We start from the raw sequence: 24,968 nt of genomic DNA, 5'->3' as shown, positions 1-24,968 counted from the left end.
GAAGGCTTTTAGTTTGTTCCCATTGCAGATGATATTTGCTGATGGTTTTAGATATATACTGTTTATTATTTTTAGGAAAGACCCTTCTATTCCTATGCTTTCTATTATTTTCAAAGGAATGAGTGTTATATTTTGTGAAATAATTTTTCTGCATCTATTGAGATAATCAAGTGATTTTGTCAGTTTGCTTATTAATATGGTCAATTATGTGGATGGTTTTACGAATATTGAACCATCCTAGCATTACGGGTCATAATGAATAACCCTTGTGATCACTTGCTGGAGTCTTTTTGCTAGTATTCTATTTAAGATTTTTACATCCATGTTCATTTGATTGGACTTTAGTTTTTCTTTCTCTGTTTTTGACCTGCCTGGCTTTGGAATCAGTACCATATTTGTATTGTAAAAGGAATTTGGTAGAACTCCTTCTTTGCTTATTCTGTCAAATAGTTTGTATAATATTGGGATTAATTGTTCTTTGAATGTTTGATAGAATTAATTTGTGAATCCATCTGGTCCTGGGGATTTTTTCTTGGAGAGTTCTTTGATGGCTTGTTCAATTTCTTTTTTCTGATATGGGGATTTTTAGGTATTCTGTTTCTTCCTCTGTCAGTTTAGGCAATTTATATATTTTTTTAACTATTAAATCACATTACCTAGATTGCCATATTTATTGCCATATAATTGGACATAATAATTTTTAATGATTGCCTTAATTTCTTCTTCATTAGAAATGAGGTCTCCCTTTTCATCTTGGATACTGTCAATTTGGTTTTCTTCTTTCCTTTTTTAAATTAGATTGACTAGTACTTTGTCTATATTATTTGTTTTTTCAAAGTACCAATAGTTCTTTGACTTTCAATTTTATTAATTTCTCCTTTGATTTTTAGGATCTCTAATTTAGTCTTTATCTGAGGATTTTTAATTTGTTCACTTTCTAGTTTTTTAATTTGCATACCCAATTTATTAACCTGCCCCCCCTAATTTGTTACTATATGAACTGAAGGATATAAATTTCCCCCTGAAAACTGGTTTGGCTGTATCCCATAGATATTGAAAAGATGTCTCATCATTGTCACTGTCTTCAAAGATATTATTAATTGTTTCTATGATTTGTTCTTTAACTAATGATTCTGGTGAATCATATTGTTTAATTTCCAACTAATTTTTGATTTGCCTCTCCATGTACCCTTACTTATTATTATTTTCATTGCATTGTGGTCTGAGAAGGTTGCATTTATTATTTCTGCTCTTTTGCATTTGTTTGCAATGTTTTTATGCTCTAGTACATGGTCAGTCTTTGTGAATGTACCATATGCTGCTGAAAAGAAGGTGTATTCCTTTTTGTCCCTATTTTTCTCCACATATCCACTAACTCTAATTTTTCTAAGATTTCATTCACTCATCTTAACTCTTATTTATTTTTTGGTTTGATTTATCTAGTTCTGATAGAGGAAGGTTAAGGTCTCCCACTAGTATAGTTTTTCTATCTATATCATCCTTGAGCTCTACTAATTTCTCCTTTTAGAAATTTGGATGCTATGCCATTTGGTGCATACATGTTGAGTACTGAATTTCCTCATTGTCCATGCTGCCTTTTATAGGATGTTTTATATAGGATGTTTATAGGACCTTCCCTATCTCTTTTGACTAGATCTGTTTTTACTTTGGCTTTGTCAGATATTATGATTGAGACTCCTGCCTTCTTTTTATCAGTTGATGCCCAATAGATTTGGCTCCATCCTCTTATTTTTACCCTATGTGTGTCTACCTTCCTCATGTGTATATCTTGTAGACAGCATATGGTAGGGTTTTGCTTTCTAACCAACTCTGCTATTCGCTTGTGTTTTATGGGTGAGTTTATGCCATTCACATTCAGAGTTATGATTACCAGCTGTGTATTTCCCAGCATTTTGATTTCCACTCCTAATCCTGGACTTTCTTCTTTCAGTACTTCCTTCTATGCCAGTGTTTTGTTTTAAATTGGTCCCCCTAATTCCCACCCTTATTTTAATTTCCCTTTCTGCCCCCATCCCTTCTTATTCCCCTCTTATTTTCTTTACAGTCTTTTTAAACTATTCCTCCCCTCCCCTGTATTTCTTCTTTCCCGACCAGTCTGTTTGTTACCCTTCTATTTCCCTATAGAGTGCAAATAAATTCTCTACCCCAATGTATTTGATTGTTCTTCCCTCTTTGAGTCAATTTCAATGCATGTAAGAGTTGAGTATTTCCTATCTCCAACCTCTTTACCCTTCCAGTGTATTGATGTTCTCCCCCCTCCGCCATGTGCTTCTTTGTGACATATAAATTTACCCCATTTTGTTTCTTTTCCCATTTCTCTTACTATTAACCTCTTTTTAAAAACTTTAGTTGTGTATATATATATATATGTGTGTATATTTATGCATACATATGTCTATATACATATTCATGTCTTGGCATTTTATTCTATACAGTTTGTCACTGTTTCCTTTATGTATAATTCTTCTAGCTATTCAGGTGATAATAACAATTTTTAAGAGTTACCAATATCCTCTTTTCTTGTAGGGATACATGTCATTTTAACTTATTGGGTCCCTCAATAAAAGTTTGTTTATTTTTTGTTTTGTTTTTGTTTTTGTTTTCCCCCTTTCTTAATTACCTTTTGATGATTCTCTTGAGTTCTGTGTTTGGGCATCAAATTTTCTGTTCAGGTCTGGTCTTTTCTTTACAAATGCTTCTAATTCTTCCATTTTATTAAATGACCATACTTTCCCCTGTAAGTATATAGTCAGTTTTGCAGGGTAGTTGATTCTTGGTGGTATACCTAGTTCCCTTGCTTTCCAGAATATCATATTCCATGCCTTTCAGACCTTCAGTGTAGATGCAGCCAGATCCTTTGTTATCCTCACTGTAGTTCCATGGTATCTCAATGACTTTTTATTAGCGGCTTTTAATATTTTTTACTTGGTCTGATAGTTCCTTAATTTGGCTATAACATTTCTGGCCATTGTCAAGTTCAGAATTAAGTACAGGAGGTGATCTGTGGGTTCTTTCAATCTCCACTTTTCCCTCTTGTTCTAGAATATTGGGCCATTTTTCTTGGATAATTTCTTGTAGGATGATGTCTAGGCTTTTTCTTTTGCCATGGTCTTCTGGTAGACCAATGATTCTTAAGTTTTCTCCTGGAACGATTTTCTAAATCTTCTGTTTTGTGAATGAGATGTTTCATATTTTCTTCAATTTTCTCATTCTTTTGATTTTGTTTTATAGTTTCTTGCTGCCTTGTGAAGTCACTTGCTTCTAATTGTTGTATTCTGGTTTTTAATGACTGAATTTCATCCCTGGCTTTTAGGTCATCCATCTCCTTATGTTCTTTCATCTCCTTTGTCTCATTTTCAAGCTTATTAATTTTGGCTTTCAGGACACTATTTTCTGTTTCCAGATGACTTATCTTGCTTTTTAAGTTCTTTTCCCAGGTGCCTTCAGCCTCTCTTAATTGTATTTTGAATTGTATTTTGAGTTCTTCCAAAGACTGTGTGCAATTCACTGGAGTTTCTGTGTTTTTGCTTGGTGTTCCCTCATCCTCCTCTGTTACATATACTCTTTGTTCATTGCCTGGATAGAAACTGTTGATGATAATTTCTTTTTTCTTTTTCTGATCTTTGCTCATATTTGCCCCCTTCTTGTCCCCCTGTAGTTGCCTGCACTCTTGCTCCTCTCATTATGTTTTGGATCTGTGGTTTCGGGCTTTTCTGTCAGCCTTCATCCTTGGAGCTTAGCAAGGCTCTCAGAACAGTCTGTGGGAGAGGGGTGTTGGAGCTTGAGCTTCCCTGCTCTCTGAAGGCTTAATGAGATTAAGTCCAGCTGAGTGGAACTTGTAGAGCTAGATGTTCCATGAAGCCCAAAACCTCAGGAAGGGTGGGGGGAAATATAGAGTGTCTAGGCTCCTCTGCACTTCTCCAACTGCTTCCCCACCACCTGTGTTCAGAGCCCTAAGCCTGGCACAGCTTTGCCCGCAAGGTACTCCCTCCAGACTAGTGCCCTTGCCCACTGAGAGATTTTAGCCACTACTAGAGGCTCAGCACTCTAGGTGGGGGAGGGGTCCTGGGACCTTCCTTCTTCCTTTCCCTTAAACTCGAGTGTTCTCGAATTCAGGCTTTTGGGGGTGTACCTTTTAAGTTGATTCCAGCAGGAGGGTTCCTTATCTCTGTCCTGTTGTTAGGTTTGGTTTTCAGTCCTTTAGGAGCATTTGGTGTATAATTCGTAAGGAAGGGTTTTCAGAGGTCTGAATTTTTGTTGCCTCTACACTGCCATATTGACTCCACCTCCCTAACTTACCACCTTTTGACATAAAATTGGACCTTGTTCTTACTCATTAAGATTTTGTCTTGAGAGATTCCCCAAAATGAGAACAACATAGACTTTGGCCTAATAAAATCTACTTTGAACTTCCTATTAAACAGAATTTGAAAGTTATATCCTTGGGGTAAAAGGAAAAACTACTGAGATTCAGTGTTCATACTCTAAAAAATATTTTAAATTGTATAATGTCAGATTTTGCAGGAACCTTAGATATTATCTAATCTAATCTTTTCATATGATGGAGAAGAAAAATGACATCCAGTGAAATAAAGTGCCTTGCCCAGGGACAAATGGCAAATTAGTGGCCAGCTAGTTTCCAGTATCCTTGGCATTGAACTCTTCTTCTCTTTCTCTCAGAACATACATACATACATACATGTATTTTTAAAACTCTTCTTTCTGTCTTAGTAACAACTGTTTTTTTTTAAACCCTTACCTTCTGTCTTGGAGTCAATACTGTGTATTGGCTCCAAGGCAGAAGAGTGGCAAGGCTAGGCAATGGGGGTTAAGTGACTTGCCCAGGGTCACCCAGCTGGGAAGTCTCTGAGGTCAGATTTGAACCCAGGACCTCCCATCTCTAGGCCTGACTCTCAATCCACTGAGCCACCCAGCTACCCCCAGTTACAACTCTTAAGACAAAAAGTCATGGGGTAAGCAATCAGGGTTAAGTGACTTGCCCAGGGTCATACAGCTTGGAAGTTTCTAAGCCAAATTTGAATTCAGCTTCTTCTGACTCCCAGACCTAGCTCTCTATTCACTGTACTATAGTTGCACTTGAATCTTTTTACTATTGAAGCAATATTTATTATATGAACTTGGGACTTACATTCATAATTTATGATAATTTAGTTGTCTAAATTAAGCAGTACATTTTGAGTTGCTTGCCTCTAGACCAGCGATTCTCAACCTCTCAATTTGTAGCAATGAGAATACATAATGCATATCAGGTATTTACATTCTGAATCATAACTGTAGCAAAATTACAGTTTTGAAGTAGCCACCAAAATAATTTTTTGGTTTGGGATCACTGCAACATGATGAACTGTATTGTGGGGTCACGGCATTAGAAAAGTTGAGAACCACTGCTCTAGACTCAGGTTTTGCTGAATCTTGACCCAGGAAAGGTATAAAAAGTCTGAAATGCGGTTGCTTCCAATTTAACTCTACATCCATTAGGATATTTTTGACTAATCTATATTTGGATCTATGTGGAATGCCTGGAGCTCCTTTCCATTTAAGGCCTTGTACACCTCGGTTGGGATCCCGTCTTTACCAGGTGCCTTGCCTGTACTCATTTGTTTAATGGCTTTTTGGACTTCCTCTATTGAAGGAGGGATGCCAAGTTGTTAATGGTGTGGTTTTGGGGGATCTGGTCAAGGGCACTTTGGTCGACTGAAGAGGGTCGATTGAGAAGCTGACTGAAGTGTTCTTTCCACCTGTTGCTGATGCCTTTTTTATCTTTTATGAGAGTGTCACCATCAGAGGATAGCAAGGGAGTGGTGGTGGGTTTTGATGGTCTATAGACAGTCTTGAGGGCACTGAAAAATTGTTTGTAGTTTTTCATATCAGCAAACCGCTGGATTTCTCCTGCCTTGTTTTCCCACCATCAGTCTTGCGACTTCCTGATCTCACGCTGCGCCGTGGCTTGGAGAGACTTGCATCTGTCCTTTTTAGGAGCAGAGTTTGGGTAATTTTGCCACTCCATAAAGGCTTTGTTCTTCTCGCTCAATAGGTCTTCAATAATAGTGTTGTTCTCGTCGAGCCAGTCCTGGTGGTTGTATTGTTTTGGGCCTAGGACTGCCTTTGATGTTTTCTTCACTGCATCTCTGAACTGGTTCCATTTCTCGGTTGAGCTTCCAGTGAGTGGTCCCTTGGCAGACAGCTTGTTGTCCAGGCAGGACTGGAATGTTTGCAAATAAGATGGATCTCTAAGACAACTCACATTGTAAAATGCGCGAACTGTCTGGGTGCACATAGTACTGACCAGCATATGGGAAGAGGAAGACATGCCCCCAGAACTCAGAGATGCCTCCATCATAGCCCTATACAAGAACAAAGGCTCACGAGCAGCCTGTGACAACTACAGAGGCATCTCACTACTCTCCACTGCTGGAAAGATCCTCGCCCGTGTTATACTCAACAGACTCCTGTCATCTGTTTCAGAGCAGAACCTGTCTGAATCACAATGTGGCTTCTGACCAGATCGCAGCACCATCGGCATGGTCTTCATGGTGAGGCAAATGCAGGAAAAATGCCTTGAGCAGAACCTGAGTCTCTACATTGTCTTCATAGACCTGACAAAGGCGTTCGACACAGTGAACAGGGACACATTGTGGGTGATCCTCAGCAAGCTTGGTTGCCCAGCAAAATTTGTCAAACTGATCCAGCTCTTTCATGTCGACATGACAGGGGAAGTCCTATCTGATGGAGAGACTTCCGATCGCTTCAACATCTCCAATGGCGTGAAACAAGGCTATGTCCTTGCTCCGGTACTATTCAACCTATTTTTCACCCAAGTATTATGACATGCTGTGATGGATCTAGACCTGGGCGTCTACATCAAATACCGACTGGATGGCTCACTATTTGACCTTCGCCGCCTGACTGCAAAAACAAAGACAACAGAGAGACTCATCCTGGAAGCTCTCTTCGCAGATGACTGTGCTCTCATGGCCCTCCAAGAAAATAATCTCCAAACCATTGTGCACAGGTTCTCCACCGCAACAAAACTGTTTGGCCTGACTATCAGCTTCAGCAAAACAGAGGTGCCGTTCCAACCTGCACCAGGGAGGCCAACTAACCAGCAGTGCATTACAATCAATGGCACGCAGCTTTCTAACGTCAACACCTTCAAGTACAAAGTGTATAATGCAGTGGTCCTCAGCTCGCTCCTGTACGGTTGTGAGACATGGACACTGTACTGGAAGCACATGAAACAGCTGGAGCAATTCCACCAATGCTCCCTCCAGTCAATCATGAGGATCCAATGGCAGGACCGAATCACCAACCAGGAAGTCCTCGACAGAGCCAACTCCACCAGCATCGAAGTCATGGTCCTCAAAACCCAGCTATAATGGTCTGGACACATCATCCGCATGGACCCACAGCGAATACCAAGACAGGTATTCTACGGTGAACTGTCAGCTGGACTCAGGAAACAAGGCTGACCAAAGAAAAGATTCAAGGATCAGCTAAAGTCATACTTGAAGTGGGCTGGCATTACACCAAAGCAACTAGAACTCGCTGCCTCTAACAGAAGCAGCTGGCGAACCCACATTAACCATGCCGCCATCACCTTTGAAGATGAGCAACATCGACGTCTTGCCGCTGCGCGTGAACGCCGACACCAGGCCACAACCGCACCTCCCATAACAACTGGAGTCCCATGCCCCATGTGCCACAAAATTTGCGCCTTGGCCTTTGGACTCCAAAGCCACATGAGGGTACACCGTAGATGAAACTGCACAAAGACAATAGTCATTCTCGATCACCGAGAGACTACTATATATTTGGATCTGTAACAAGTGTGTTTTTTTACCTAAAATTAACCATTTCTAGTTCCTTCATAGTTATGGTATATTGCTGAGCCACATTGGTGAAGAACCTAAAAGATAGAACTTATGTTGCCTTTCACTTGATAATGTATTTAATGTTGCCTAAGCAGTTTAACTGGTGAGAAATTTTTTTTTTGACAGTCAACACAAGTCAGGAAATAAAATGATAGTAAACAATTTTTGAGATCTTATACAACAAATGTAGTGGTCCTTTTCATGCATGGAAATGTGAGCACTGGATTCAGCCAAAGAATACTTCATTTGTAGAATGATGAGGTTAAATTACATAATCTCGAAACTCCAGCTATCTAAATCAATAATCCTATAATCAAGAAAATAAATCTTTAACCCTTAAGGACTACTCTGTCTTCAGAGAGGAATACCAAAGATATTTGTTGACTTAAATTCCATAAAAGCACCTAAATTTGTGAGGAATCCATTGTTTTATCTCATTAGAGTAGCACTTTAATTTTGATGATGTATGGGAGGGTTAACTCAATTTTTGTACTGTGAAACTGAAATCATTTTTTTAAATGGAAAAAATATATAAAATTGCTTTTCATCTTTGTTGAAATATATCAGCTCAAACTTAGAAGTTGTGTTTCTTTCTAGGTTGTGGATTAAAAGAAGTCTAATGAATCTTTAGAATAATATGGAAGAAAATGAAGATGGGTAAGAAACTTGCCTCTATATTTTATATGTGTGTGTGTGTGTGTGTGTATATATATATATATATATATACACTTTTTTTTTAAGAAATCAGAAAAACTTCCCAGTTAAGAATATGTGTCTGTGGACATATAGGTGGTTCAGTGGATGGAGAGCTAGGCCATTTCCTAGCTGTGTGACCCTAGGTTTATACCACTTGCCTAAAAGTTATCATTCTTCTGCCTTGGAACTGATATCTACCATCAATTCTAAGACAGAAAATTCTAAAGAAAGAACAATATATGTCTATCAAAGAAATGGCTTGGGTTGTCTCAAAAAATGAATTAATTATTGAATACTCCCACACATACACTCATACTAATCACCTTCTTATACTAATCTATGTATCCCCATCTTCTCATGCTTTCCTACTCCAAGATTTAAATGATATAGATTAAGTTAGGCTGATGAGAGATATTCATAGCCAGGAAGGAGATTTGGGTCTATTCAAAAGTATTTGTTACACATCTTCTATTTGTCATGCACTGTGCTAACTGCTGTGGCTTCAAAGACAAAAGAACAGTCTTTGCTTTCAGGGAGCTAACAGTCTTAATGGAGGAAACAACACACAACCAACTATGTACAGACAAGATATATACAGGATAAATTGGAGATTATCCATCTCTCAGGGAAGATACTAAGATTTAAAAAAGCCTTAGGAAAGGGTTCTTGAAGATGATTAAATGTTAGTTTATATTTGCAAGAAACAAAGGAAGCCAAGAAGTGAGGAGGGAGAGTTCTAGATGGGAGTAAAAGCCTTTAAAAATTAAGGGGTGGGGTGTCTTAGAATGCCAAGGAGGCTAGTGTCCCTGATTCATAGATTATGTGGAGGGGAAGAAGGAGTAAGAAGACTAAAAAGATAAAAAGAGGCCCCTTTATTTTGAAGAGCTTTAAATGACAGGAGTATTTATATTTGATACTGTAGGTAATAGGGAGCCACTGGAGTTTAATGAATAGGGGTGTGATTTGGTCAGACTTGCACTTTAGGAAAATCAGTTTGAGCACAGAGTAGCAGATGGATTGGAGTGAGAAAAAACTTGAGGCAAGAGAACTATCTAGCAGGTTAGGTATATAGGAAGAGTCCAAGAGGGAGGTGATAAGAGCCTGCACCAGGTTGGTGGCAGTATCAGAGGAAAGAAGGGAGCCAATTTGTGAGATGTGATGAAGGTAGAATCAATCAACAGGATTTAGCAATTGTTTGGATATGAAGGGTAGGATAGAGTAAGGGGGGGAGTTTGGGATTACATTTGCAAGATGACTGAGAGAAGAGATAATTTTTTAAAAATAATAAGGAAATTAGAGGGTTTGGGGAAGAAGATAATTCAGTTTGGAGCAAATGTTTACCATAAAATATCTATAGGACATTCAATCCCAGATTCCTGATAGGTAATTGGGAATTCTAAATGAGATAAGTAGATCTGAGAGTTATCAGTTTAGAGATGATCATTGAATTCATGGGAGCTGATGAAATTACCAAGTGAAATAGTATATACAGAGAACAGAGAAGATGATCCAGGACAACTTTGGGGCACACTCATGATCAGCAAGTACAATCTGGACAAAGGTCCAGCAGAAATCATGAGGAGGAGCAGTCAGACATGTGGGAAAGAACAGTGACACAAAAAACTGTAGAGAAGAGAGTACCAAGGAACAGAGGATGATCTACAGTGTCTAAAGCTGCAGAAAGACCAGGAAAGAGGAGGACTGAGAAGAGACCATTAGATTTTTGCAATTAAAAGATCATTGGGGGTAACTAGTGTTGACTGGGAAAAGACACAGAATAGTCAAAATCACTCTTTAATTAAGGGAAAAGGGGTTCAGTGTAATAGTAGGCCTCGACACAGAGCTGTGCACCACACACAACTGCACAGAGTCTGAGGATTGAACTCTGGCCACTCTGGACACTGACCCCTGGGAGTGCCACCATGCTAGATGATGGCTCCCCACAATGTGGGGCTCGAACCCTTGACCCTGAGATCAAGAATCCTACCATCTGAGCTAGATACAGGGACATGAACTGAGGAGATAGTATAGAGATGAATTGGTTCACCAAAGAAAGGGTCAAGATGGGGGAGCACAGCTAGTGTAAGGTTGATGGCCAACAAACAGGGTTAAGGAATGTTATACAGAAGAAAAGATAGGAATTACTAAAGAGATCAGTTAAAGGAATTTCAGAGTTCACAAGCAAGGAAGTGGAACACAATTGTAGTTGATAACAAGATTCACTGTGTGACTATCTCAGGTGGAGTGGAAGAGTCCTGGACAAAGGAAATGAGTAAATTGAGGAACTGGGAAGTTAAGTTGTTTGAGGGTACATTAATATATGTTACAACTTCCTTAGAATAAGGACAGGAGCTAAAGAAGGAAGAAAGATGACCTCATTGCAGAAGGAAATGTCCCAGAGGTGGGTAGATAATAGCTACTAGAATTTTGATTGAATGGCAAATATGAATTGAATGAACTTCAAAGGAGGAAAGCTTACTGAGTAATGATAGTAGAGGGAGAGCCAGCCTAGAAGCCTTTAGAATAATATTTGATCAGTTAGTGACAGACAGAGAATAATGTCTGATCAGTGGCATCTGGGGGATTCCAAATCACCAGGGTGAGGAGGGTATTATGACAGGATGGAGATGTTAATTATTGAGAAATGAGTAGTTTATGAATTCCTAGGGTGAAGTTATCTAAAGCATCAAACAACTGGGTTTAGCTGTGTATGGAGAGAATTAGTAAGAGGTTAGTATATCATTCTCAGTATATTTTTGGCTAGTGGTAGTAGTTCAGATCAATAATCCTGAAACTCCAAGTAGAGATTAAGATTGAATCATCAGTTTATTAGATACAGCTTTGCTCTCCCTTCTTCCTTCCCCCCTCCCAGTTTCTCACATAAATCTTTAGTTAGTACTCTTTTGCATGGGTAGAGGACATTGTATTAGTTTTCTATAAATTGGGAGTTCATCGGACATTGCCTTTGGATCTCTGACTCGAGCACAATCTATCCTTTGCAGGATAAGCAATAATGCTGCATCTGTCTGCATCTTATTCTGGCCTCTCTGATCATTTGAGTAATTGAAGGGGGGGGGTGTATTTTGCTATATCAAGAAACCCCTAATTCCCATTCCAGACACCTGGGAGAAAGGCAAACAAGCAGTAATGCCCAAACAGAAGGAAAACAACTTCTGTGGAGCTATAGGAAGCAGAAAGAGCGTTCTTAGTGTGAAGGAATTGGCTGCTCCAAGGTGGTTGGAAGTTTCTTTCTCCTTCTTAGGTAGGCACACCCATGGCAGCTATTATGGAGTTGTGGATGGTCAAAGAGAGTTAGACCCAGTCTAGGTAAGGTGGATGTGGGGGATTGGTGAAGAACAGAGATTAAACCACAAGAAAAGAAATAGATCTTTGGAGTTAATGGTGTGTTTTTTCCCCCAACTCACATACTGAAACAGGACACTTCACAAACGAGTTCAAACACCTAGAATTTCAATTATTGGAACTGTAATTTATTAATAAAAGAGAGAAATAAAGGATCTACCAGCTGGGGCAGAGTTCCCTAGTGGGAAACTGCGTTGGTTTGACATTAAAGACCAGATTATATACATTGCAGAGTTCTTATCTATCACAAACCTTAACATAGGAATGTGGGGTCTGAGATGGGGGGACAATTCTTAGAATTACGATGGGGCTGTTAACCAAGGAGTGTTTATCTTCACTTAGTCAAATGTTAGTTCACTGGCCCTTTGATATTCCTGAAATTCCTCTTTTGTCTCTTGCCACCCAAACTAAGCAGAAAGCATTTTGCTATCTGCCCCAAACATCTTGTCCTTCTGGAGGGAAGGAAAAGACAGGTCTGTCCCCTAAAAATGTGGACAGGAGTAATTTTTTCCATCTTTGGTCTTTTGGGGGCTATTTCATTCCCTCCTTTTTCTGTTGGGGGGGGGAGTCAAATCCTTGACTCATCAGACAGAGGAGAATAATGTGATCTTAAGGCCAAAAGCTTAATAGCCTGAAGACACTGATAAATATAGGTCATAAAATGGTTGATCAGGCAGGGTCCTACCAAGAGGCCCACTATTAATAATATGAGTGGTCCTGCCACGGCCATGATCAAAGTGGTTAGTCAAGGAGACCAAGAGAAAAGATTGGAGTACCAGTTGCTGTATTGAGCATTAGTCTTCGGTCCTCTCTTGGATCCTTCCCTGAGCAAGGCCAGAGATTCCTGTATAATCCCAGAATGATTAGCATAAAAACAGCAGGATTCTCCCAATGCCACCCAGAGCCTCCCCACCATTTCTGCCATCGAGGACAGTGATTTTTCCAGGAAATTAACAGACATTTCCAATTCACTAAGATCTAAAAAGACAGTTGTGAGCATAGTGAGGAGGGATCGCTCTCTGTGAGGGTGCTTTATGGCAGTCTCAAACTCGGTTGCCCAGGTGCAGAGACAGTGGGGATGGGTTCCCGGCCCCAATCCCACAAGGACCTCTCGGTTCTGGCCGACTGGTGAGGGTTGCATTTTGTTAGCTATTTGCCATTCTGTAAATCTCCAGCCTAAGTCCCCAAGTCCGGCCTGGTAACCATCCTTTATCCTCTGGGTTTTTAATAGTCAGGGAAAGGGGATTCCTGAAATCGAGGGGGACATCCCAGGCCCTGCCTTGCTCCCTTTGTAGTATGATATCAGGGGCTACAGTTCCACATCCCCAGGCTGCACAATAGAATTCTCCCCCTGATTTGGCCCTGTAGATGGGCAAGCATAGACAGAGGCTTCTGATAGATACAGAGTCCCTGATGGGGTTGTGCATAAAAGAGTTTGTGAGGGATCTGTCCATTCACTCCCAAATAAATCACACAAATCAAAAAGGATTTGGGGGGTTTTCTCCTCCCGGGTTGGTCTGTCACTAATTAATTCCTTCCCATCCCTTGTCTTACTGATGACCCATCGGTATTGAATTACCTGGAAGGGTAGACTAATTTCCCAAAATCCCAAAAGTACAAGTCCAAGCATAGCTCCACCCCATCCTCCCTTTCCCATAGTGTTCAATGTCTATGAATCTTGATCTTTAGGGGATCTGAAGTTTTGGTGACCTTCTACTGCTCTGCTCCTTGCACTGCTGCTCGTGGGTTAATAGGTTTCAGTTGAGACACGTGGATCCAGGGTTTCTTTCCTGCCACCTTTACAGCTCTCGGGGTGGTCATTATTATCACGGAAGGTCCAGTCCACCGTGGCTTGAGAGCCCCTTCAGGAATCTTCCGAATGCACACGAGATCTCCTGATTCACCTGTAAGAGGGGGCAGGTCATGTTCGGGGGGTGAGGGATGGGCAGCCCGGACAGTTTGAGTGATAGCTTTCCTGAGATTATCCAAAGGCTTCAGGGAAGAGAACAGATATTGGTTATCACATTCAGTTAAGTTTTCTAGTCCCAATTTAGGAAGGAGGCGAGGGGGTCTACCGAACAGAATTTCAAATGGAGTCATACCTTTTACATATGGGGTGCACTGGGCCCTCAGGAGGGCAAAGGGGAGGAGGCTTACCCAGTTCTTGCCAAACTCTAGGACCAATTTTGTCAGAGTCTCCTTCCAAGTGCTGAGTCACCCTGGCTACCAAAGCAGGCCCATTATCTGACCCTATTCCCAGTGGGAGTCCAAACCCAGGAATGCTCTCTGACATTCATTTCTTAACTACCTCTGAGTCAGTTTCATGTTTTGTTGGATTTGCTTCTACTCAACCTGAAAAGGTGTCTACCAGGACTAAAAGGCACCTGTACCCATTTTCCCCTGGCTTGATTTCTGTAAAGTCTGCCTCCCACTGTCTCCTGGCTCCAGCCCTCTTAACTGGGTGCCTCTGGTTCCTTCGGTCCCCCTTTAGATTAACCCGTGCACATGTTTCACATCTCTAAGTGATGTCTTTGCAGATTCGGTGTATATTATGAAAGACAAAGTCTCTGTCCAGCATATCACTGTTTTGTGCCTCCCATTTGTGTGGTGTCATGTATCCTCTTTGCTAGCTGTCTCCCTACTGCTTCTGGTAAGGGAGTCCTGCCATCTGGCAGGCCCAGCTGTCCAAAGGGGAACCACACAGCCTCCAGGAGGGCCAGAATCTCAGGCCCCACCTGGTTCAGTGCTCCCCTGCTATCCTATCCCCCACCCCCCTCCAAATATCTAAGGGAAAAGGGCGAAGGTCCAGATATTCTGTAGTTTCTTCAGTGCTGAGAATGGGTATAGATCTGTGCTTACCTATTGTCAGGAGAGAGGGATTGGCTATAGGCAATGTCCAGGGCTGCAGGCTAGAATGGTTGCCGAGTTTACAAATGTCTATGAGCACATATCTCACAGGGGAGTAGCCAAAACTTGAACAGGGAGGAGAAGGCCGCAGACACAGGATCTCTAGGGGTGTGTCCTCAGTGAATGCCGGGGTCCCAGGTCAGTGGAGACCCGCTTGGAGATCTGAAGGGTGTCCAGCCATTGCTTCCCCCAACAGGCAGACAAGTCACAAGGGGGAGAGCCAGCCCCTAAAGAAGTGCAGAAACCAGGACTGGGGCAAAAACTAGAACAGCAGATAGAAACAGAACATTAATACAATAGCAATTGATATTACACATTTGCATTTGGGTATCTTAGCCAACAGACTCCATCTTCAGAAATCATCTTCTGTCAGGAATAGATCCCTTTAGGAAATCGGATTCTGAGTTGTTTGCAGAGCTGGTATGTGATGTTTCTGTTAAAGAATATCCTTTTGCAAAGTACACATTAACTATTAACATCTATAAACACTTGAGTAACAATATTTTACAGATGTATTCCTTTATCCCAGATTCTGGGGAAATTCAATAAATCTTTGAGCTATATTTCCAAGCTCAAGATCCAAACTTCAACTGTGGTAAATTAAGGCTGCAAATACAAGTCATCTAGGAATAAACTTCACCTACTTCTCAAAGTATGTTCCTAACAATTTGAGAATTCCCAATTATTAGGGTTGTTTGAGGAAATGGAAACTTTAATATCACAATTTGCAGTATGTGCTGATTATGGGAATTATCATGAAGGAAGAAGGCCCAAAAGGGAAAATATCTCCTCATGCCACAAAGGACACAGTGAGTGGCTTCACATGCAGGTCAAAGCTATCACCGGCTCATGCCATCATTGTAATTAATAGCCTAGATGGTTAGAAAAGGTCCATTTCCTAGGTGAGCCCAGAAAACGCCTCTGTAACCATCCCAGGACATTCTCTGTCCTTGGTGTGCTTTGTCACCATTAAATCCTGGAAGCCTTCTTTTGGAAAAAAATTAATTTTTTTGCAAATGATCGGCTCGTGGGGATTGTAGTCCTGTATTCGAGTCTATTTTTCACACTTTTGCTTTAAAAGTCAAGTTTCACCCATTCCAGCTGAGAGAAATTCTGCTTATCAGAAGTCCAAAAACAAATCTCCATACCCTCAAACAAGCCTTTTCTGACCATTTACCCTTTCTAAGGATTCCTTAAAGCCTATGAGTCTACATTATAGCAGTTATTCTTACATATTTTGGCAATAGTTTACGTATCACACTTTAGTCACAAAACCTGAAATAAAAAACATGAGTGCTGAATTAAGTAGCTCCATAGTAATATAAATCAGGGCTGTATCATCTCCTGGACCTAGGCCATCTGAAAGACTAAGACAAAGGTCATGCAGGAATCACTTCAGGGTAACCGTCCAGAGAAATTAAAGAATCATGTGTGATTTTCTCACCACACATACATTAATTTTATATATATTATCCCTAAATTAAAGATCCAATTATGAGAGCAGAACATTTATCTGTTCTTTCACCTTCTCTCTCCCTCTCTGTCTCTCTCTCTTTCTTCCTTCAAAACCCCTCTGTTTAAAAAGCAGAACACAACTTCCATTCTTGCTTTACAAACCCACATACTAAAGCTTTATGGACTTTAGATCAAAGTCCCTTTCTTCCAAATTCAAATCCAACACACTATCCCACCTTCTCTGACTAACTTAAGTCAAACAAGCATACTGGTGATATCACTTCAATTGCTAATTGGTAACCCAAACAAATTCTGATTTAAAGGATTACATCATTGAAACACTATCTTTAGCATAGTGCTCATCCATTATAAATTTCAGTTCATAGTACAAATTGGTAAACTGAGGTAACCACTGAGTATTGAACAAAATCTATGGCACAGGTTTACAATGTTCACATCTAAACAATACTTAAACACATATTTTAGCAGCAACTCACATAACAATCATAAAATTCTGAGCAAGCATTTTTCACATATATGCCATTTTTAACATCCTACCCACTCTTTGGCTACTGTTTGCAACATATATCCTTATACAAACCAAAATGTAATCAAAATATCAACCAATAAATCCCCAAAACTCGTGTGAGGCAACTTATAAATTACATATCACTCCACTCATTTTATCACTCTGGACATGGAATGTTTACATTAATATCCCACAGTTTCAAATAAGCTTCTTGGTCAGACAGGACTGGCAATATTTGCTTGCTTGAGCACCTTGAAACCTCTAAAATATACAATTAAAATATACCCATCTTTAAGTTCTATCACACAGTGATGATCAACTTTTGAGATCCCTAATTCAGTCCCTAAGTGTCAGTGTGGAACTATTATGAGCACCTTTTTACTCCATCCTGTGTACAAGGAAGCTTGTAGCTTCTGAGCAATTGATCCTAAGGCTGCTTGGTTTGATTTAGATTTTATTACTTAGTAACCTTGTCCCATCCTTCTTTAACCAGTGAGCTCACTATAATGTAATGTATCAAACCCCTTTCATAACAATTTACTCTCAGTGGATTTCAGTTTGAATTCCACACTTCCAAACTATTATTAAGTCCTATAGCAATGTTTCAGTGTAACCAAACTGAGGTGCAAAGCATTGACTTGTACTCCTCAAAACCTGTCTAAAGTAGAATAGAACCTCCAATTTAGTTTTCTTTTAGCTCAAAATATTGCTATATGCCTGATTAAATTCCATCAACATTATTACAATTATATCTATTTCATACTAGAATTTAAGAGTATCAATTAGTATCTGTATTCATTATTCTTATTGAAGTGGAGCACTTCATAAAACAAATCATGACACCCCCGAACTTATATAGATAGGTTATAAGATATAAAGTTGTTTCCTTTCACATACACATTCTTATTTGATTATCAAACAAACCTTGTCACAAATATAGTTATGTGAGGTCAGAGATCCTTAGGTTTATCCTCAGGGGTTGGTTCCTTTCACATGTACTTAATCACTTCTCCCTAGTTAGCTACATGTTACCTGGCATTCCAGCCTGACCTCTTTGATATATCTGAAGCTAGACTGTATTTAATCCTCATGACAAACCCTCTTGATTTCAGGGCTGGTTAAATTTGTCTTGTTAAGGACATACAGTTTGTATATCATATATCCTTAACCTATTTAGGTGGAAAACTTAATTCTCTCCATAATATAAATGCATACATATCCTGCATTCACTCAGCATCACTAATTTCCAGCATCTGATATCTGAATACATATATGTTCATCTCTAGATTACAAATTCCTTCCTAGGCATTTTGCACATTTAAAAACAATTCATATAACCTTGATCAAAGACAACATCATTTAAAAATTTCCTCTTTTGTAAAATATCAAATATCATTAAATCCCAAGCACAGATTAACCACTTTAAAAGCTTCTTGTGTGTCACATGATTTCTTGCTGCTAGACAGCACACACATTAAAATAAATATGATTTGAAAGATTCCCAAGTTTAAATTCTAGAATAAATTCTTCTCAACAACATAACTTTTTCTGAATGACTTTTACATCTATAGAGTGGCCAGTACAATTTCTGTCCATACAGAATAAACATTCCTCTATCAATCACACTTAGACAATTCTCAAATTCACTGAAACCATTATGCATTGCAAGGTTTACCAAAACAAACTTCTAACTAGGAGTTTTTGTGCTCAATAAAAATCTGGCAACATTTCACATTTAACTTGACAAACAGAGATACATGAAATTACATTTGTACCATATCAAAATCATTAGCAATCCTCCCAAGTTGAGAATTAATTTTAAATGAAAATTTCTAACTGTGGAATAAGAATCTCCCTTTTCTGCTCAGAATTTTCTCTCTTTGGCTCCTTTGGGGGCCCATCCAAAGGAAGAAAGAGGGAAAAATCATTGAACAGGCATTTGCTTTTGTCCTCTGCTGAGGATTTTTGACAGTGGAAAGTTCAAGCTTGCAACTCCCCCCTTTTTACATAGAGACGAGACTGTGACAAAGACAAAGATAAACAGTAATATTCAATGCTGTGACAAGCATGGTTTGAGAGGAAAAAATAGGTGTTTATAGGATCCATTCTTAAGAAAAAAAAATTTGCAGGGAGAAAAACCATTAAAACAGTTTCAACATACTTGGAGAAGCTGTGATGAGTTAAGCCATCTGATTGGCTGAGCAGACGTTCTTGTTCCCTAGCTCTCTCTGAACTGATCTATCAAAAACTGACTTTTTTTTTTAAACTGATTTCTAACAAAATGCTCTTGTAGTATCTGGACAAAACTATCTGCTCGCAATAGGGTTGGAGGTGAGCTTTCCTGAGGCTGGCTGGCTTTTTTCAAGGAAGGACTTGTAAATCCCCTCCTCTTCAGACTCTTTCTCCTGCTTAGGAGCTTGCCCTTCCCCCATAGTCTGCCCTGTTGGGATGCCGTGGGAGGGAGCAGGGAACAGCCACTACAAAAAAAATTCCCGTCTGCACCTTAAACTCTTTTTGCCTTTTTCTTTGTTTCATTTAACCACACAAAAACAACAAAGACTCAACAGAGACCTATAGGACACACTCTCTCACACATTCATACACCCTTGAACACGAAGGTTCCCTGAAGTCACTGAAAGACATCTCTTTAGTGACCTGACTGTGAGACTAAACTGCAGCAACCCAACAGCCTCCACTAAATCCGGATTTACAGAACAGAACAGAACTCCATGGCCAACTCTAGGGCCCAAACAGAACTTCAGGACCGAGCCTTCAAGCAGGCAGACTCCTAGAGTAAAACAGGCCATGGGGCAAAACAAAACAGAATTCTAGAGAAACAGAGCTAACTTACCAGAGCAGAACAGAACAGAACAGGACAGGACAGATGGTTCCAAAATCAGCCTAAATTTCATCTGAAATCTCAAATACCAGAACCAGGGGCGGGCTCCGGAGAGGACACCATTCACTTCCTCGGATTTCTGACCCAATCCCTCGGGAGTTGGGAACTGCATACTCTTCAAGTCCGCGCTCAGAAACACCTCTGAAGGGGATAAGTGCTCAAATCTCTTTCACAGGCCCCGGCTTAGCAAACCCCAGCCCCAGGCCTAGAGAACTCAGCCCCAAGCAAGCACAAACACACACTCTTACCACAGCCCTCTCCAAAGTCCTTACCTCCTGGTCCAGGGGCTTGAGATCTCGCTGGGACCTCCAACTGAAACAGAACACTTCATAAACGAGTTCAAACACCTAGAATTTCAATTATTGGAACTGTAATTTATTAATAAAAGAGAGAAATAAAGGATCTACCAGCTGGGGTAGAGTTCCCTAGTGGGAAACTGCGTTGGTTTGACATTAAAGACCAGATTATATACATTGCAGAGTTCTTATCTAACAAACAAACCTTAACACAGGAATGTGGGGTCTGAGATGGGGGGGACAATTCTTAGAATTACGATGGGGCTGTTAACCAAGGAGTGTTTATCTTCACTTAGTCAAATGTTAGTTCACTGGCCCTTTGATATTCCTGAAATTCCTCTTTTGTCTCTTGCCACCCAAACTAAGCAGAAAGCATTTTGCTATCTGCCCCAAACATCTTGTCCTTCTGGAGGGAAGGAAAAGACAGGTCTGTCCCCTAAAAATGTGGACAGGGGTAATTTTTTCCATCTTTGGTCTTTTGGGGGCTACTTCAATACTTTCTGTCCCATTCTGTGGATTTTAGTCAACTGAGCAAATATAGAATACACCAGAAACGAAGCAAATCATTCCACAGAAGTTCAATAAAAGGTTCCAAAGACAGCTTAGCTAGTTAGCATTTAGGGATCCCAGAATTTAACATTTAGAGAAGGGGTAACCTTAGGGGCATTTCTAGTCCAACCATCTCATTTTACTGATTCAATTCAATTCACCAATAGTAATTCAACACCAAACCCTGCTAGGGCACTATAGTAGATAATGAGGATACAATAACAAAAAGGAAACTTCTCAAAGTGTTTGCATTCTAGTGGAAAGCTACCAGAAGTAAAGATAAGGTCATTTTAAGGAGAGAAAATTAAAAACTTTAGGGATCAAATCAAGGTTAGATAAGTAGTAAATGTAAATTATACTTTTTTTACAAGTCTTATCTTTTATTATGAAGAATCAAACAAAACCTTTAAGGGTAAAATTTCTCTATAACCTCTGTCAATGCAGAAATCTAGAAGTCCCCAGTTTATTTAGTTGGGAGGTAGAAACCCCAGGTTTTGACCTTGTCACAGGAGAGGTTTCCTCCTGAGGGGAGGTCCTACTTGACCAGACAATAGACATCCACTTCAACTGGGAGCTAAGCCTGATCTGTGATCCTGAAGTCCAGTGACTCTTTGGCGCTACAGTCTCAGTAGCTGAAGATCCCGAGTTCAATCCTCAGAAGGAAGGGAGGGTGTGATATGCTGGGAAAGGCTTCAGGAGACAGTCATTCGACTTCAGATCGGGCTTAGCTTCCCTCAGGGGGAAACTCTCCTGTGACAAGGTCAAAACCTGGGGTTTCTACCTCCCAACTAAATAAACTGGGGACTTCTAGATTTCCGCGTTGACACCTCCTTACGAACTGGGACTATTTTGTGTTATGGGGGTGCAGATGTGTACCCCTGGGGTTTGGGAAGGATACCTTTTGCAAGACTGCAAGACTCCAAAACTTAGCTTAAAAACAAGAAGAGAAATGTATTAATTTAGGAGGTAATGTTGAGAATGGCCAGGAGGATAGCAAGGTGGAACAGCAAGATGGGAAGCTGTCCTCCAGAGGACATCAGTTCTGGGGATTTTATACTCTTTACAACAGATGCTATGTCATGGTGTGGATGGGACCTAGAGTGCTAGTCACTCAGGCATTTGGTGGGGTGAGGTGGTCATCTGACTGGGATCTGCCTGGAGGCATAAAGATTCCTTAACAAACAGATATCTTGAGATGTAGCCTGATAGGATGCAGGTGTAGCCTGGAGGTGCATCTCTCTGTCCATAATCATTTGTCTGAGTTTCTGGGGATACAGTGCCCATGTCATTTTGCCTGTCTTTGTATTTTAGAACTTAGCTTTGTGTCATGTACACTTAATAAATAAATGCTTGCTAGTTGATTGAGCTTGGTGTTTGGTTTTTTTTGAAATACATTTTGTTTTTACATACCCTGCTTCTTTCACCCCCTTGCAGGGAGACATCTCCTTTATTAAGATTTTTTTAAAAGACATTTCATAAAAACATTATACATAATCTGACATAGTGGGTATGGGACATGTATATGGGTGTGAGAGACACTTCTGATCCACCTCTGCAAAGAAGGGGCAAAGAGTGGCTTCATATATTGTTATTGAAGCCAGGCTTGATCATTATAATTTCACTGCATTTAATTTCAGTTGTTTTCTTGTCATTCATAACATTTACATTATTACAGTTCTTGTGCATATTATTTTTCCAGGTCTCCTCATTTACTTTGCATTGTATTCATTATTCATTCTTTTTTACAACACAGTAACATACCATTACATTCATGTGTACCATAACTTCTTTAGTCATTCCCTAAATGGTAGGCATCTACTTTGTTTCCAGTTCTTGGTAGTACAAAAAGTGTTCCTACAAATATCGTGTATGGGACATTTTTACCTCTTTGGAGCATATATGCCAAGTAGCAGAATCTCCAAGTCAAAAGATACTGACATTTTAATTACTTTATTAACATAATTCAAAACTGATTTTCAAACCTGTGTATCTGTAGCTCTACCAACAATGCCTGTGTTTCTACAGAGCCTTCAGTATTGACTTTCCATCTTTTGTCACCTTTCATAATTTTCTGAGGTTGAGGTAAAATTTCAGACTTCTTTTCATTTGCATTTATCTTATTATTAGTGATTTAGAACAATATTGTTGTTTTTTTTAAAGTTTCCCATTATTTTTGTGAGGACTGTTTATTCATATCCTTTGACTATCTTTTTGGGAAAGGGCTTCTGGTCTTAGATACTTCTATTAATTTGCTTATATGTCTTGAATATCAGATTCTTGCAGATATATAAAAGTTTTTACATTAGCAAGATGTTCTTTTGACTTCAAGCAAAATCTCTACATACTTTTAGAATGTGTGTGAAAATAGATTTAGATACTTATGAATCTTATTGTATTAAGTCCTGTGACTTAATTTGGAGTATGTAGATATGTATGTATGAACATTCATCTTTGCCAATGACATTGTTTCCTCCCCTGTAAAATTCACTATTTGTGTCTGACAGGATGGACCATTTTAACATGAATAGTATAGCTGTCTAACTGTTTATTATTTAGGAAAAGTCTTTTTGCACTTCTTTCATCCAGTCTTTGAAGGACAAGACTTTTTCAATTGCTCTCAGATTGTTTACTTACACAATGGACTTGAAGAAGTCTTTGGACTGAATTGCTGTCTGTTTACAAATACTCCTTATGCAGGGCTGGCAGTCAGTTTCCAACTGTGATTATGGTAAACAAGCCAATGATAAGTCTATTCCCGTGTTGTACTTTTCGATCCTGAATCACTGGATCATCTTGTGTTTTTTATTTAGAGTATTAACGTGAGTGTTTTACCTATTATATCAACTGTGCTGGGTTTTCTTTTTGTTTTTTAAGAAAAGTAGTTAAGTCTTCTAAGGCTTTGACAAAAAGGGATGTAAATTTAAACTAGAAAGGAAAACTAGAGTTGTGCAAGAAATATACTATTACCTGTTGTTGGTTCTTTTTTAATTCCACTTGGGGAAAGAAAAGTTTGAGGGGCATATGACTGCTTAAGTACAAGAAGGACATTGAAAAAGCACCAGAATGATTCTGTTTAATGTTTTTTTAACTAACAGAATATATAGGATAAAGCATTTGTTGTAAAAATCACAAATAGTACCTATGGAAAAGGAATGTTCAGAAGAGGTAAAGCATATAAATTTGAAAAGTAACATTTCACTGCTTTACATAGAAACATGCAACTAGAACAATAAAACTGTGTAAACATTTTAGAACTGATTAGTAATTGAAGAATTGTTCTATTGAATAGCATTTAAATAACAATTATGTGTGTGTGTGTGTGTGTGTATATATATATATACATATATATACATATATGTATATATATATATATAATTTTTTATGGTTACATGATTCTTGTCTCTCTCCCTCTCCCCTTCCCCCTCCCGGAGTTGACAAGCAATTTCACTGGATCATACATATATTATCACTCAAAGTCAGAAATTCTTTTAGAACTGAAAGGTAAGGAGAAGGGTGACTAATAAGTTTTATAATTAGAATATCACAGCTAAGTTATTATCAGAATTTTAAATCTACATTTACAATTGACATTTATACAAGAACTGGAGGCAGTTACGATATCATCAGTTTTGTTTTAGTGTCTACCTGAGAGTTAGAGAGAAACATTGCTTTCCCCTCTCTTCAAACAAAAATTCATTTCCTGTTGAAATGTAGTAAACCATAGAATGTATGCCACATTTAAAACAAAAACAGGTTTACTGATAAAGTGTCATGTTTCTGCGTTTTTAACAACTGAATTAAGTATGACTGTATAGGGATAATAACTCTCACATCCAAACAAACCTTGTTTAATTTGGGGAAATCCTCCCAATGTTAATGAAATAAAAATAAATCAGTGCTTCTTTGTACAAAGTTAGGAAGTTTGAATGAGTGGAAATTAAAGATTGGTTTTAGTATGAGGTTCACATATCAGAGTGCATTTTGTTAAGAAATGAAAGTTTTGTGAATTTTAGATAGCCATTCTACAATGTTCTATTATAACTATTGTTTTCAGATAATTTGATGTGGGGTTCATATAAATTTTGAAAAGTTTATTATTTTAAAAAATATTTTTTCCTTTATCCTGATAAATAGCTAGCTAATCTTCTATAGTGAAGAGATGATTTGTGTTGAGGAAGCAGAAACATAGATTTAATTTATTTTATTGCTTTGTGGGGGGAAGTAGACTAATGAAAGCATTTCATAAATTGGTAAGTTTTTTAGTGGCTTTTAAAGAAACTTTAATTGCAAGCATGAAGAAATTTGAATATCACAAACATTGCAAATATTTATAATATAAATAAACTATTAATAAAGATATA

At 39.0% G+C, this 24,968-nt stretch overlaps 1 protein-coding gene and 1 long non-coding RNA gene across 14 annotated transcripts in view; one reads left to right on the top strand and one right to left on the bottom strand.

Moving 5' to 3' along the window:
• The window catches only part of USP49 (ubiquitin specific peptidase 49), a 166,384-nt gene that overhangs the window by 58,685 nt on the left and 82,731 nt on the right, over positions 1-24,968 (top strand). For all 13 annotated transcript variants that reach the window (XM_056818218.1, XM_056818217.1, XM_056818214.1 and 10 more), the window contains one exon: positions 8,511-8,570. The gene's annotated coding sequence lies outside the window, so the exon portion shown is untranslated. The remainder of the gene's footprint in view (positions 1-8,510; positions 8,571-24,968) is intronic.
• Positions 12,079-23,872, bottom strand: LOC103103113 (uncharacterized). The gene is made up of 2 exons (XR_462521.2): positions 14,832-23,872; positions 12,079-13,876 (listed from the first exon to the last, which is right to left on the bottom strand). It is a non-coding gene; the product is annotated as an uncharacterized LOC103103113 (long non-coding RNA).

Source organism: Monodelphis domestica, chromosome 2 (genome assembly GCF_027887165.1).
Source record: "Monodelphis domestica isolate mMonDom1 chromosome 2, mMonDom1.pri, whole genome shotgun sequence".
NCBI classification, from domain to species: domain Eukaryota; kingdom Metazoa; phylum Chordata; class Mammalia; order Didelphimorphia; family Didelphidae; genus Monodelphis; species Monodelphis domestica.
This window is presented reverse-complemented; position numbering and strand designations above follow the sequence as displayed.